The sequence below is a fragment of the Salvelinus alpinus genome, chromosome 1 (assembly GCF_045679555.1).
Source record: "Salvelinus alpinus chromosome 1, SLU_Salpinus.1, whole genome shotgun sequence".
In the NCBI taxonomy this organism is placed as follows: Eukaryota; Metazoa; Chordata; class Actinopteri; order Salmoniformes; family Salmonidae; genus Salvelinus; species Salvelinus alpinus.
In genome coordinates, this window is record NC_092086.1 from 111,961,488 (window position 1) to 111,977,414 (window position 15,927).

The window sequence follows — 15,927 nt, forward strand, 5'->3', positions numbered from 1 at the left end:
AGAAAACAGGTCATCTACAGTGAGAAAACAGGTCATTTACAGCAAGAAAACAGGTAATCTACAGTGAGAAAACAGGTCATCTACAGTGAGAAAACAGGTAATCTACAGTGAGAAAACAGGTAATCTACAGTGAGAAAACAGGTCATCTACAGTAAGAAAACAGGTCATCTACAGTAAGAAAACAGGTCATCTACAGTAAGAAAACAGGTCATCTACAGTAAGAAAACAGGTCATCTACAGTAAGAAAACAGGTCATCTACAGTAAGAAAACAGGTCATTTACAGCAAGAAAACAGGTAATCTACAGTGAGAAAACAGGTCATTTACAGTAAGAAAACAGGTCATCTACAGTAAGAAAACAGGTAATCTACAGTGAGAAAACAGGTCATCTACAGTGAGAAAACAGGTAATCTACAGTAAGAAAACAGGTAATCTACAGTGAGAAAACAGGTCATCTACAGTAAGAAAACAGGTCATCTACAGTGAGAAAACAGGTCATTTACAGCAAGAAAACAGGTAATCTACAGTGAGAAAACAGGTCATCTACAGTGAGAAAACAGGTAATCTACAGTAAGAAAACAGGTAATCTACAGTGAGAAAACAGGTCATCTACAGTAAGAAAACAGGTCATCTACAGTGAGAAAACAGGTCATTTACAGCAAGAAAACAGGTAATCTACAGTGAGAAAACAGGTCATCTACAGTGAGAAAACAGGTAATCTACAGTGAGAAAACAGGTCATCTACAGTAAGAAAACAGGTCATCTACAGTAAGAAAACAGGTAATCTACAGTAAGAAAACAGGTAATCTACAGTGAGAAAACAGGTAATCTACAGTGAGAAAACAGGTCATCTACAGTGAGAAAACAGGTCATCTACAGTAAGAAAACAGGTCATCTACAGTAAGAAAACAGGTCATCTACAGTGAGAAAACAGGTAATCTACAGCAAGAGGGCCTCCCAAGAGGCACAGCGGTCTAAGGCACTGCATTGCAGTGCTCGCTGTGACTCTAAAGATCCTGGCTCAAATACAAACTGCTGCTAATCACTGCTGCTAATCACAAAATGGCTGATACACTGTGTTCACAAAATGGCTGATACACTGTGTTCACAAAATGGCTGATACACTGTGTTCACAAAATGGCTGATACACTGTGTTCACAAAATGGCTGATACACTGTGTTCACAAAATGGCTGATACACCGTGTTCACAAAAGCGCTCAAAGAAATAGAGATGAACAACATTGTTTCAGGATGTTACTCTAACAAAGCGGGCGCATGGTGAGCTACTGGTCAGATTTCAGGATGTTACTCTAACAAAGCGGGCGCATGGTGAGCTACTGGTCAGATTTCAGGATGTTACTCTAACAAAGCGGGCGCATGGTGAGCTACTGGTCAGATTTCAGGATGTTACTCTAACAAAGCGGGCGCATGGTGAGCTACTGGTCAGATTTCAGGATGTTACTCTAACAAAGCGGGCGCATGGTGAGCTACTGGTCAGATTTCAGCCTCTGCCAGTGTCACATGTTAGTGGAGATTTGGATGTGAGATTGAGGTTGGACATTGTCTACCATAACTGCGTTGAGAGGTCGCGTGTAGCCTGCACATATAGTAAACAATTGAATGATGATCAATTGAATGATGATCAATTGAATGATGATCAATTGAATGATGAATGATGAATGATGAATGATGAATGATGAATGATGAATGATTCACAGTCACAGTGTGAACTCTCATCTGGTGTCAACAGTCAGGTTATATCACTGATACGTCATACAAAAGACGGGCTATTCTCATAGATATACAATAATACATTGCGTTCGATATTTAATCCTATGAGTGTTATATCATCCATTACTTCCTAGTCATCATTCACAGACAGCTATTGTCTAGGTGATGACAAGCAAAGAGGAGTTAGAGAGAGTGACGGAGCATCTATGTGTGGACAGAGAGGATCTGATATCAAATCAGAGCTCTGGTTTTAAAAGCATCTGTCCAGGGGCAAGAAGACTGCACTGCTATCCTCCCTGTCTATTATCCTCCCTGTCTATTATCCTCCCTGTCTATTATCCTCCCTGTCTATTATCCTGCCTGTCTATTATCCTCCCTGTCTGTGTCTCTCCTTACAGTGGTTCTTCCTTTAAAAGTTGTGTCGTACTGCAGCACACCTTGTGGGTTGCCGCAGAATTCTATGGCACGTTATTTAAGTGTCAGCCATTGTTGCCATTAATGCTAGTTAGTGCTAGTTTGACCACCAGAGGGCATCTTTGAGAAGCACTTGACAGTTTTTAATAGTGGCTGTACTCGAGAATTTTAAACCCTTTTTTTGTAAGAACATAGTATGTGGGATTGATTTTAAGAAATTTAGCTTAATTAATTTGATTAATATTATGGTGTTTCTATCCAAGAAAAACAAAACCCTCAGGGTTTCCGTTAGGAAAATATGGCGCTGTACAACGTGACCGGTGAAGAGGAAAATAATCTTAACATTTCCACACCCTAATTGTAGGCTAACCAATACCCAAACGGAGATTCAGTGAAAATAAAAAATCAAGACCAGTCCCCATGCTTGTCTCAGAGCAGCGCGAAATGGTGCTGAAATAGTTGACCACACGCGGGTAGGCTATTGCTTAAAATCATATTATAACAATTTAATGACTTTGGGTGTTCCGTTAGGCAACAATTTGTTGCCTTCATTAGCCTACTTTATTCTGAAAAATGAATCCGTAACTCTGCCAAGCCTACAAGCAAAGATGAACAGGTGAAGGCCATCAAGACATTTTGGCTTGAGAAACGGACAAATACATTGATCATCTCAGCAAGGTTTTACCCGTGGTCATGGAGCTGGGGGTAGGTGCAAATAAAATGTAGCTGAGATGTACTGTACAGTACTTGAAATAAACATCTGCATTTTTAAAGTCTTTTTTATTGTTATTTTATGAACGAAAGCAGAAAGATGTTGATGAATAGATACTGTGTAAAACTACTTTAGTACCATAGCATCGAATACATTGCAAGTTGGGGGGATTTTCACACCTACAGCAGCCGGGCAATTAAACTAATTGTTGGATAACAGATCGGCTCTCGGAACTCATTAAGAAGTGGCTTCTATCTTCGATATGCTTAAAATGCCACAATGTCACAAATAATCTAACACACATAACATGAGCAGATTAACTTGGTCAAAACAGAGTCTATTGTCCTGCTGATAGTTGAAATTAAACATCTGCATTTTGAAGAGTATTTTTTATCATTCTTTTATTCATGAAAGCATAAAGATGTTGAGGAAGAAATACTGATCAGTATATGCTTTATCCGACATTATGCGGTTGCATGATGTTTGTAGTTAGAAATGTAAAACTTTAGAGTACTTAATACATTGCAAATTGGGGGGATTTTTTTCACACCTAGCCCGAGCTATTAGACTATCCTTTTGTAAAGGTGGAAGAGTCTATTGTCAGGCTAAGAGCCCATCACAGAAACATTGTTTGCACCCATAGGTGTTAGGCCTGCAGTAGGTTATAATAATCCATGCCTCCTGGGAATGTTTAAAAGTCCAAAAGTTATGGGTGGAGTTAGAATTTTGGCTGTCAGAAGTATTAAAATCAACCAATGTCAGCCTTTAAATGCTTTATTATCCAAATGTTTAAAGTGCGTGTGGGCGACGGAGAGAATGCATTTGACTGTTTTTAATATTAGCGCTTTCAGGAGGAACGGAAAATTGGGTGTCAATTCATAAACCATGTGCCATATTTTCATCAAGGACATGTTGTTTTCAGAGTCCACAAACAGAAGGTGGAGTTCCAGAGCTCACAGGTTGAGCCTGGCATGGAATGTGACTGCATCTCATTCCTCGCCCCCTCTTCAACGTCTCATTCCTCGCCCCCTCTTCAACGCCTCATTCCTCGCCCCCTCTTCAACGCCTCATTCTTCGCCTGACTCTCCGCCAATGCCGTCTGACTCTCAGCCAATGACGTGACTCTCCGCCAATACCACCTGGCTCTGGACCAATGCATCGGGTGATCCATTTTACAATCACGGCTAAAGCGATTTAATTAAGAGTTTCAGTTAGGAAAATATGGCGCTGTACAACGGGACCGGTCGGGAGAACTGTAAATAAAAATCTGATTGATTTATCAAGACCAGTCCCCATGCTCTGTAATTCAGTAATAGTAATAATAATAATAATCGTTGGATAACAGATCGGCTCTTGGAACTCATGAAGAGGTGGCTTCTATCTTCAATATAATCATTAATTCAGAAGGTTAAACCCATAGGTTTTAGGCCTGCAGTAGGTTATAATAAACAGAAAAATGTGTGTCAATTCATAAAGCATGTGCTATGGAATCGGTACATCGAAAATCTCTTCCCAACTATTTTGCAATCTATATGGCACAGTTGTCAATTTTTTTGTCTTTAAATGAAACTGGTATATATTTTTATTTATCACAATTTTCTTTAACCAATTTTGGTCTTTAACGTAGGGCCGACAGATAAGTTCCTTACTTCTGTCTTTTCTGGTTGAGTAAACTGAAATTGCAACCAACTTTCTATGGCTTGTTTAAAAAATAATGATTTTCTGTAGATCATTTTTTTCAAATAACCCGAAAGTGAGCGGTTGTAATCTGAATAAAGGGAAAAAGGCCATTCTTGAACATGGGGTGAGACATTCTTACTAATTTGTAAATAAAGACAGTTTGTTATTTACAATTATTTATTCCTGTTTTTAGAGGGAGAGAAACCAAAAGCCCACCGTGCCTATTTTTTGAAAATGTCAAGTGAAATTCCCCCTTTGTATTTACCCAAGTTCTCTCTTAACTCCAGGACCACTGACATGTTTTTGTATTGTTGCCTGATGCAGGACTCTAGTGCCAGAGAAGAGAGACTCTCAGACTGAATTAATTGCCATAGTTTAGACTACCGATAGAGATAGATCAGCGTTCTAACTCCCCCTTTGTGATAGTGTTGTGCAATGACAGAATGACACCATCTACCACTAACGGTCACGGCATAAGATGTAACTTTTAAAGAAAGAACCACCATACATTTCTCTCTCTCTCTCTCTCTCTCTCTCTCTCTCTCTCTCTCCCTTTCTCGATACCCCCTCTCTCCCTCTCTCTATAACCCCCCCTCTCTGTCTCTCTCTCTCCCTCTCCCTATAACCCCCCCTCTCTCTTTCTTTCTCACTCTCCCTATAACCCCCCCCCCCCTCTCTCTCTCTCTCTCTCTCTCTCTCTCTCTCTCTCTCTCTCTCTCTCTCTCTCTATCCCCCCTCTCTCTCTCCTTCTCCCTCACCCTCTCTCCTTCTCCCTCTCTCTCTCCTCCCTAAACCCTCCTCTCTATCCCTATACCCCCCTCTCTCTCTCTCTCTCTACCCCCTCTCTCCCTCTCTACTCTCTCTCACGATACTCCCTCTCTCTCTCTCTCTCTCTCTCTCTCTCTCTCTCTATAACTCTCCCTCTCTCTCTGTCTCTCTCTCTCCCTATAACCCCCTCCCTCTCTCTCTCTCTCTCTCTCTCCTTCTCCCTCTCTCTCCTCCCTAAACCCCCCTCTCTATCCCTATACACCCATCTCTCTCTCTCTAGCCCCTCTCGCCCTCTCCCTCTCTCTCTCTCCCGATACCCCCCCCTCTCGCTCTCCCTCTCTCTCTCTCTCTCTCTCTCTCTCTCTCTCTCTCTCTCTCTCTCTCTCTCTCTCTCTCTCTCTCTATACCCCCTCTCTCTCTTTTTCTCCATCTCCTTCTCCCTCTCTCCTTCTCCCTCTCCCCTCCCTATACCGCCCCCTCTCTATCCCTATATCCCCACCCTTCTCTCTCTCTCTCTCTCTCTCTCTCCTGTCTCTCTCTCCTGTCTCTCTCTCCTGTCTCTGGCTCAGCTCAGGAAAACATGTTTGTGCTCATTAACAATGCAACAGCAGCAGGCAGCCTCCTGAAATACAGGATTGGAAAGGCTACTGGGACAGATGCTATGCTGTCTGACCGTAAAATGAAAACAATGCTTAGCTAATAAAACATAATGATTATCTAATATGATACAATGCTATGCTAATACCACACAATCCTTAGCTAATACAACATAATGATTATCTAATATGATACAATGCTATGCTAATACCACACAATCCTTAGCTAATACAACATAATGATTATCTAATATGATACAATGCTATGCTAATACCACACAATCCTTAGCTAATACAACACAATGGTTATCTAATATGACACAATGCTATGCTAATGCCACACAATGCTTAGCTGACACAACACAATGGTTATCTAATATGACACAATGCTATGCTAATAGCAATGCAATGCTATGCTAATAACTTTCTGTACAAAAATGATGCAGAAAAATTGATCCATGCTTTTGTTACTTCTAGGTTAGACTACTGCAATGCTCTACTTTCCGGCTACCCAGATAAAGCACTAAATAAACTTCAGTTAGAGCTAAATACGGATGCTAGAATCCTGACTAGAACCAAAAAAATTGATCATATTTCTCCAGTGCTAGCCTCCCTACACTGGCTTCCTGTTAAGGCAAGGGCTGATTTCAAGGTTTTACTGCTAACCTACAAAGCATTACATGGGCTTGCTCCTACCTATCTTTCCGATTTGGTCCTGCCGTACATACCTACACGTACGCTACGGTCACAAGACGCAGGCCTCCTAATTGTCCCTAGAATTTCTAAGCAAACAGCTGGAGGCTGTCACGCCCTGACCATAGATTGCTTTGTATGTTTCTATTTTTAGTTTGGTCAGGGTGTGATGTGGGTGGGTATTCTATGTTGTAGGTCTAGGTTTTCTATTTCTATGTGTTTGGCCTGGTATGGTTCTCAATCAGAGGCAGCTGTCTATCGTTGTCTCTGATTGAGAGCCATACTTAGGTAGCCTGTTTTCCCACTTTTGGGTGTGGGTGGTTATTTTCTGGTTAGTGTTTGTTGCACCTGTCAGAACTGTTCGTTGGTCGTTTTGTTGTTTTTGTTCGTGTATTCATTCTTGATTAAAAGTATTATGGATACGTACCACGCTGCACTTTGGTCCTCCTCTCCTTCTCCCGACGACAATCGTTACAGAGGCAGGGCTTTCTCACTCTCATCTATAGGGGTCGTCCTATAGATCTCCATTTTTGTGGATTGGTCTGCCTACCCATGTGAGAGACGCAGACTCGGTCTCAACTTTTAAGTCTTTACTGAAGACTCATCTCTTCAGTAGGTCATATGATTGAGTGTAGTCTGGCCCAGGAGTGTGAAGGTGAACGGAAAGGCTCTGGAGCAATAAAACGCCCTTGCTGTCTCTGCCTGGCCGGTTCCCCTCTCTCCACTGGGATTCTCTGCCTCTGACCCTATTACAGGGGCTGAGTCACTGGCTTACTGGTGCTCTTTCATGCCGTCCCTAGGAGGGGTGCGATACTTGAGTGGGTTGAGTCACTGACGTGATCTTCCTGTCTGGGTTGGCGCCCCCCCTTGGTTTGTGCCGTGGCGGAGATCTTTGTGGGCTATACTCGGCCTTGTCTCAGGATGGTAAGTTGGTGGTTGAAGATATCCCTCTAGTGGTGTGGGGGCTGTGCTTTGGCAAAGTGGGTGGGGTTATATCCTTCCTGTTTGGCTCTGTCCGGGGGTATCATCGGATGGGGCCACAGTGTCTCCTGACCCCTCCTGTCTCAGCCTCCAGTATTTATGCTGCAGTAGTTTATGTGTCGGGGGGCTAGGGTCAGTTTGTTATATCTGGAGTACTTCTCCTGTCTTATCCGGTGTCCTGTGTGAATTTAAGTATGCTCTCTCTAATTCTCTCTTTCTCTCTTTCTTTCTCTCTCTCGGAGGACCTGAGCCCTCGGACCAAGCCTCAGGACTACCTGGCATGATGACTCCTTGCTGTCCCCAGTCCACCTGGCCGTGCTGCTGCTCCAGTTTCAACTGTTCTGCCTGTGGCTATGGAACCCTGACCTGTTCACCGGACGTGCTACCTGTCCCAGACCTGCTGTTTTCAACTCTCTAGAGACCGCAGGAGCGGTAGAGATACTCTTAATGATCGGCTATGAAAAGCCAACTGACATTTACTCCTGAGGTGCTGACTTGCTGCACCCTCGTCAACTACTGTGATTATTATTATTTGACCATGCTGGTAATTTATGAACATTTGAACATCTTGGCCATGTTCTGTTATAATCTCCACCCGGCACAGCCAGAAGAGGGAAGAGGACTGTCCACCCCTCCTAGCCTGGTTTCTTCCTAGGTTTTGGCCTTTCTAGGGAGTTTTTCCTAGCCACCGTGCTTCTACACCTGCATTGCTTGCTGTTTGGGGTTTTAGGCTGGGTTTCTGTACAGCACTTTGAGATATCAGCTGATGTAAGAAGGGCTATATAAATACATTTGATTTGATTAATACCACACAATGCTTAGCTAATACAACACAATCCTTAGCTAATAGAACACAATGCTATGCTAAAACAACACAATGCTATGCTAAAACAACACAATGCTATGCTAAAACAACACAATGCTATGCTAAAACAACACAATGCTATGCTAAAACAACACAATGCTATGCTAAAACAACACAATGCTATGCTAAAACAACACAATGCTATGCTAAAACAACACAATGCTATGCTAAAACAACACAATGCTATGCTAAAACAACACAATGCTATGCTAAAACAACACAATGCTATGCTAAAACAACACAATGCTATGCTAAAACAACACAATGATTCACATGATTATGTTTCATGATGTTCATGAAAACATCTCATAATCTGTCATCTGGGCACTTGAAAAATACAATAGTGCTTTAACAACATCTGTTAAAAACTCATTCAGGATTACAAGGAATTTACCTACAATCCTCCATGAAATGCCCCCTGTCGGTTCCCCTGTCGGTTCCCATGTCGGTTCCCATGTCGGTTCCCATGTCGGTTCATCTGTCGGTTACCATGTCGGTTCCCCTGTCGGTTCATCTGTCGGTTCCCATGTCGGTTCCCCTGTCAGTTCCCCTGTCGGTTCCTCTGTCGGTTCCTTTGTCGGTTCCCCTGTCGGTTCATCTGTCGGTTCCCATGTCGGTCCCTTGTCGGTTCCTTTGTCGGTTCCTCTGTCGGTTCCCCTGTCGGTTCCCCAGTCGGTTCCCCTGTCGGTTCCACTGTCGGTTCCTCTGTCGGTTCCCCTGTCGGTTCCCCTGTCGGTTCCCATGTCGGTTCCCCTGTCGGTTCCCCTGTCGGTTCCCCGGTCGGTTCCCCGGTCGGTTCCCATGTCGGTTCCCTTGTCGGTTCCCTTGTCGGTTCCTCTGTCGGTTCTTCTGTCGGTTCCCCAGTCGGTTCCCCTGTCGGTTCCTCGGTCGGTTCCCCTGTCGGTTCCTCGGTCGGTTCCCCTGTCGGTTCCCCGGTCGGTTCCCCTGTCGGTTCCTCTGTCGGTTCATCTGTCGGTTCCTCGGTCGGTTCCTCGGTCGGTTCCCCTGTCGGTTCCCCTGTCGGTTCCCTTGTCGGTTCCCCTGTCGGTTCCTCTTTGAGTTCGTATGACGGACACTAACATTGTAGAGGATTTGTACGTCTGGGGGCCTGGTGTCTGAATAGTAATGTAACGGCCTAATATTCCTGTTAGTCTGTCGGTTCCCCTGTCTGTTCATCTGTCGGTTCCTCTGTCGGTTCCCCTGTCGGTTCCCATGTCGGTTCCCCTGTCGGTTCCCATGTCGGTTCCCATGTCGGTTCCCCTGTCGGTTCATCTGTCGGTTCCCATGTCGGTTCCCCTGTCGGGTTCATCTGTCGGGTTCATCTGTCGGTTCCCCTGTCGGTTCATCTGTCGGTGAACCGACAAGGGAACCGACATGGGAACCGACATGGGAACCGACATGGGAACCGACAGGGGAACCGACAAAGGAACCGACAGGGGAACCGACAGGGGAACCGACAGATGAACCGACAGGGGAACCGACAGGGGAACCGACAGGTGAACCGACAGGGGAACCGACAGGGGAACCGACATGGGAACCGACATGGGAACCGACAGATGAACCGACATGGGAACCGACATGGGAACCGACAGGGGAACCGACAGGGGAACCGACAGGGGAACCGACAGGGGAACCGACATGGGAACCGACAGATGAACCGACAGGGGAACCGACATGGGAACCGACATGGGAACCGACAGGGGAACCGACATGGGAACCGACAGATGAACCGACAGGGGAACCGACAGATGAACCGACAGGGGAACCGACAGATGAACCCGACAGGGGAACCGACATGGGAACCGACAGATGAACCGACAGGGGAACCGACATGGGAACCGACATGGGAACCGACAGGGGAACCGACATGGGAACCGACAGGGGAACCGACAGAGGAACCGACAGATGAACAGACAGGGGAACCGACAGACTAACAAGAATATTCAGCTACAGCACATCTCAGAATAATCAATATCTTGGAATACATTGTAGTCGGCCGAGAGAGCTTTCCTTCATCATTTCTATATTGACATTCAAAACAATATCTACAAACCTTGTGTTGTAAAGAAAAGAGTCTACAATATAAAGACTAGCGTTTGAACTGGGGAGGTATTTTTTGGGGTTACTACATGATTCCATGTGTTACTTCATAGTTGTGATGTCTTCACTATTATTCTACAATGTAGAAAATAGTTTTTTTTAAATAAGAAAAAGCCTTGAATGAGTAGGTGCGTCCAAACTTTTAACTGGTACTGTATGTAAATAAGGTATTTCTGTTTTTTTATTTTTAATAAATGTGCACAAATTTATAAAAACCTGTTTATGCTTTGTCATTATGGGGTATTGTGTAGATTGATGAGGCAAAAACATTTTTTGTATACATTTTAGAATAAGGCTGTAACGTAACAAAACGTGGAAAAAGTCAAAGGGTCTGAATACTTTCCGAATGCACTGTGTCTTTCTATGAAGACAGAAGGTGGGCGGTGTAGCCATAGAAACAGCAGTAGAATGTTAATGGAAAGCTTGGAGCCAATAGGGACCTTAGAAAACCATCACTATGAGGGCTGTGTGATGTCATCACCACTAGCCCAACCTGCTGATGCATCCTAAGGTGGTGTCTCTGTCTGAAAGCTCTCTGACCACGGTGTCTCTGACCATGGTGTCTCTGTCTGAAAGCTCTCTGACCATGGAGTCTCTGTCTGAAAGCTCTCTGACCATGGAGTCTCTGTCTGAAAGCTCTCTGACCATGGTGTCTCTGTCTGAAAGCTCTCTGACCATGGAGTCTCTGTCTGAAAGCTCTCTGACCATGGAGTCTCTGTCTGAAAGCTCTCTGACCATGGTGTCTCTGTCTGAAAGCTCTCTGACCATGGAGTCTCTGTCTGAAAGCTCTCTGACCATGGTGTCTCTGTCTGAAAGCTCTCTGACCATGGTGTCTCTGTCTGAAAGCTCTCTGACCATGGTGTCTCTGTCTGAAAGCTCTCTGACCATGGTGTCTCTGTCTGAAAGCTCTCTGACCACGGTGTCTCTGTCTGAAAGCTCTCTGACCACGGTGTCTCTGTCTGAAAGCTCTCTGACCATGGTGTCTCTGTCTGAAAGCTCTCTGACCATGGTGTCTCTGTCTGAAAGCTCTCTGACCATGGAGTCTCTGTCTGAAAGCTCTCTGACCATGGTGTCTCTGTCTGAAAGCTCTCTGACCATGGAGTCTCTGTCTGAAAGCTATCTGACCATGGAGTCTCTGTCTGAAAGCTCTCTGACCATGGTGTCTCTGTCTGAAAGCTCTCTGACCACGGTGTCTCTGTCTGAAAGCTCTCTGACCACGGTGTCTCTGTCTGAAAGCTCTCTGACCACGGTGTCTCTGTCTGAAAGCTCTCTGACCACGGTGTCTCTGTCTGAAAGCTCTCTGACCACAGTGTCTCTGTCTGAAAGCTCTCTGACCATGGTGTCTCTGTCTGAAAGCTCTCTGACCATGGAGTCTCTGTCTGAAAGCTATCTGACCACGGTGTCTCTGTCTGAAAGCTCTCTGACCACGGTGTCTCTGTCTGAAAGCTCTCTGACCACGGTGTCTCTGTCTGAAAGCTCTCTGACCATGTTGTCTCTGTCTGAAAGCTATCTGACCATGGTGTCTCTGTCTGAAAGCTCTCTGACCATGGTGTCTCTGTCTGAAAGCTCTCTGACCATGGTGTCTCTGTCTGAAAGCTCTCTGACCATGGTGTCTCTGTCTGAAAGCTCTCTGACCATGGTGTCTCTGTCTGAAAGCTCTCTGACCATGGAGTCTCTGACCATGGTGTCTTTGTCTGAAAGCTCTCTGACCATGGTGTCTCTGTCTGAAAGCTATCTGACCATGGTGTCTCTGACCACGGTGTCTCTGTCTGAAAGCTATCTGACCATGGTGTCTCTGTCTGAAAGCTCTCTGACCATGGTGTCTCTGACCACGGTGTCTCTGTCTGAAAGCTATCTGACCATGGTGTCTCTGTCTGAAAGCTCTCTGACCATGGTGTCTCTGTCTGAAAGCTATCTGACCATGGTGTCTCTGTCTGAAAGCTCTCTGACCACGGTGTCTCTGTCTGAAAGCTATCTGACCACGGTGTCTCTGTCTGAAAGCTATCTGACCATGGTGTCTCTGTCTGAAAGCTCTCTGACCACGGTGTCTCTGTCTGAAAGCTCTCTGACCACGGTGTCTCTGTCTGAAAGCTATCTGACCATGGTGTCTCTGTCTGAAAGCTCTCTGACCACGGTGTCTCTGTCTGAAAGCTATCTGACCATGGTATCTCTGTCTGAAAGCTCTCTGACCATGATGTCTCTGTCTGAAAGCTCTCTGACCATGGAGTCTCTGACCATGGTGTCTCTGTCTGAAAGCTCTCTGACCATGGTGTCTCTGTCTGAAAGCTCTCTGACCATGGTGTCTCTGTCTGAAAGCTCTCTGACCATGGTGTCTCTGTCTGAAAGCTCTCTGACCACGGTGTCTCTGTCTGAAAGCTCTCTGACCATGGTGTCTCTGTCTGAAAGCTCTCTGACCATGGTGTCTCTGTCTGCTGATCTAGGATCAGTTTGCCTTTTAGATCAGAAGAAATACAATTACATTGACAAGGGGGAGCTGATACTAGATCTTTGAATACAAGACCAGGGCTCGTATTCACAAAGCATCTCAGAGGTACTGATTTAGGATCAGTTAGGATTCCTTTTAGAGCACAATGAATACAATTACATTGACAAGGGGGAGCTGATGCTAGATTACTATCCCAACTCTGAGACGCTCTTTGAATACAAGCCCAGGTCTCTCTCTCACAGCGAGAACATTGTCTCAGTGTACAGGGGAACATCTCCTGAATCTGATTTATATAACAGAATGCATAATGATGTTGATTTCATGATACGTCTTTCTCTCTGTTATTTGCAGTCTGACTGGAGGCAGGACAACAACAGTATACCCTATATTCAACAGTATTTATTTAACTTCTACTTGCTACGCATCCCGGATCCGGGAGCACCCCCCACAGTAAAAAAGCTGACTAGCATAGCCTAGCATAGCGTCACAAGTAAATACTAGCATCTAAATATCATTAAATCACAAGTCCAAGACACCAGATGAAAGATACACATCTTGTGAATCCAGCCATCATTTCTGATTTTTAAAATGTTTTACAGGGAAGACACAATATGTAAATCTATTAGCTAACCACGATAGCAAAAGACACAACTTTTTTTTCTCCACCATTTTTTTCCTGCATGGGTAGCTATCACAATTTCGACCAAATAAAGATATATATAGCCACTAACCAAGAAACAACTTCATAAGATGACAGTCTGATAACATATTTATTGTATAGCATATGTTTTTTTTAGAAAAATGTGCATATTTCAGGTATAAATCACAGTTCTACATTGCAGCTGCAATCTGAAATAGTGCCGAAGCTGCCAGAATAATTACAGAGACCAACGTCAAATACCTAATTACTCATCTTAAAACATTTCTGAAAAATACACAGCGTACAGCAAATGAAAGCCCAACATCTTGTGAATCCAGCCAATATGTCAGATTTTTGTAAGTGTTTTACAGCGAAAACACAATATAGCATTATATTAGCTTAGCACAATAGCCAGAAACAAAAGCAATTTACCAGCAGCACAGGTTAGCGATCGTAACAATACAGCAAAATATATATAATTGGACTAACCTTGATAAACTTCATCAGATGACAGTCCTGTAACATCATATTACACAATGCATATAGGTTTTGTTCGAAAATGTGCATATTTAGCAGCACAAATCGTGGTTATACAATGTGATCAGTGGCAACAGGTCATGCATTCTGGCCGGCGCCATCTTGGAAAGGCACCTAATCTAATCAATAAATAATCGTAAACTTGACTAAAAAATACAGGTTGGACAGCAAATGAAAGATGCATTAGTTATTAATGCAACCGCTGAGTTAGATTTTTTAAATTAACGTTACTAGACATACAGTGTGCGTTACAGCCAGACTAGTGCCGCAATAATGGCGGACAAATCCGTTTACATTTTTCCACATAAATACGGAATAACATCATAAATAGCTCTTACTTTTGGACGAGCTTCCATCAGAATCTTGGGCAAGTGGTCCTTTGTCCAAAAGAATCGTTGCTTGGTTGTAAAACGTCTTCAACTTCGGAATTAGCAGCTAACAATAGCTATGTGGCCACAACATGACCAAATCCTCAAAACGCAATACTAAGGAAATTCCGAAAATAGCAATATACTCGCATAAACTGATATAACTCGGTTTAAAATAACTTCGTTATGATGTTTCTAACACCTATATCGAATTAAATTACAGACGGATATATCTAAGGTCGATAACTGAGCGTTTCAAAATGCCATCCTGAGGTCTTGCTTTGCGCAATGACGAACGTCGAAAAGAGAGCTCCCTTCGTTCCTTGGCCTTTTATAAAGTCTGAGATCTACGTAGAAACTCCATTCCAATTCTCATTGGTTACTGACATCCAGGGGAAGGCAGGTGCAGTTCATGTCGACCCATAGGATACATACAGAGCTTTAAACTGATCTGAGAACAGAGCCTCGTTTTCAGACCTTCGCAGTTCCTGTCATGGATTTCGCTGCAGAAAGAGTTCTGGTTCACCCACAGACATAATTCAAACGGTTTTAGAAACTAGAGATAATATGCATATTGTACGAGCAAGAATTGAGTATGAGGCAGTTTAATTTGGAGACGATATTTTCCAAAGTGGAAACAGCACCCCCTATATTGAGAAAAGGTTTTAAAAGCCTGTATTATTGTAGCCTATGCCTGCTTCCCAAATGGTACCCTATATAGTGCACTACTTTTGACCAGAGGTGTATGACCATGGCACCCTATTCCCTATATAGTGCACTACTTTTGACCAGAGCCCTATGACAACCTTTATTTTCTCTCAGGAGGATTTATCTTTTTGTGGTGTTAATACTGTTGCCGTGGAACACAACTTGAAACACCAAATCGTGTTACTCTGTGAATGAACCAGATGAATTAGAATTTCCTGTTTACCATCCAAAGAAACAGAATTACTAGAGCAGGATTGACATTAAAAAAAAAGGGGGATGCCCGGTCTAGTAGTTCTATTTCCAACCGTTCTATTAGTTTTATTTCTACGGTTACAGCATTCCTACAACTCACCCATTTCCCTTTTGGAAGTGTACACAATCGCTATGGGAAGGAGGCCACGGGAGAGAACAGGAGGTTACATCCAGGGGGGGGGGGGGGTGCTCTTGCCTGATTCCAGGGGAAAGACAGACGGACCAAGGCAGAATGACGTTGACAAAGTGTTGGAATGGAAATCTCCATTGATCTCCCTTTTTCCAAGGGTAGAGCACAGTCTTTTCATTCCTGAGCTGCTGACAGAGCTGCCGTGAGGTGAATGTTAATGATTTCCTGGTTCCTACTGAGCTTCAGAATGTATCAGACAGCTCAGGTTCTTTCTAGACTAAGCACCCAATTTGGTATTCTTAAAAAC

At 44.0% G+C, this 15,927-nt stretch overlaps 1 protein-coding gene across 10 annotated transcripts in view; it reads right to left on the reverse strand.

Moving 5' to 3' along the window:
- Positions 1-15,927, reverse strand: part of mapk10 (mitogen-activated protein kinase 10) — a 108,640-nt gene that overhangs the window by 51,213 nt on the left and 41,500 nt on the right. The window lies entirely within an intron of this gene.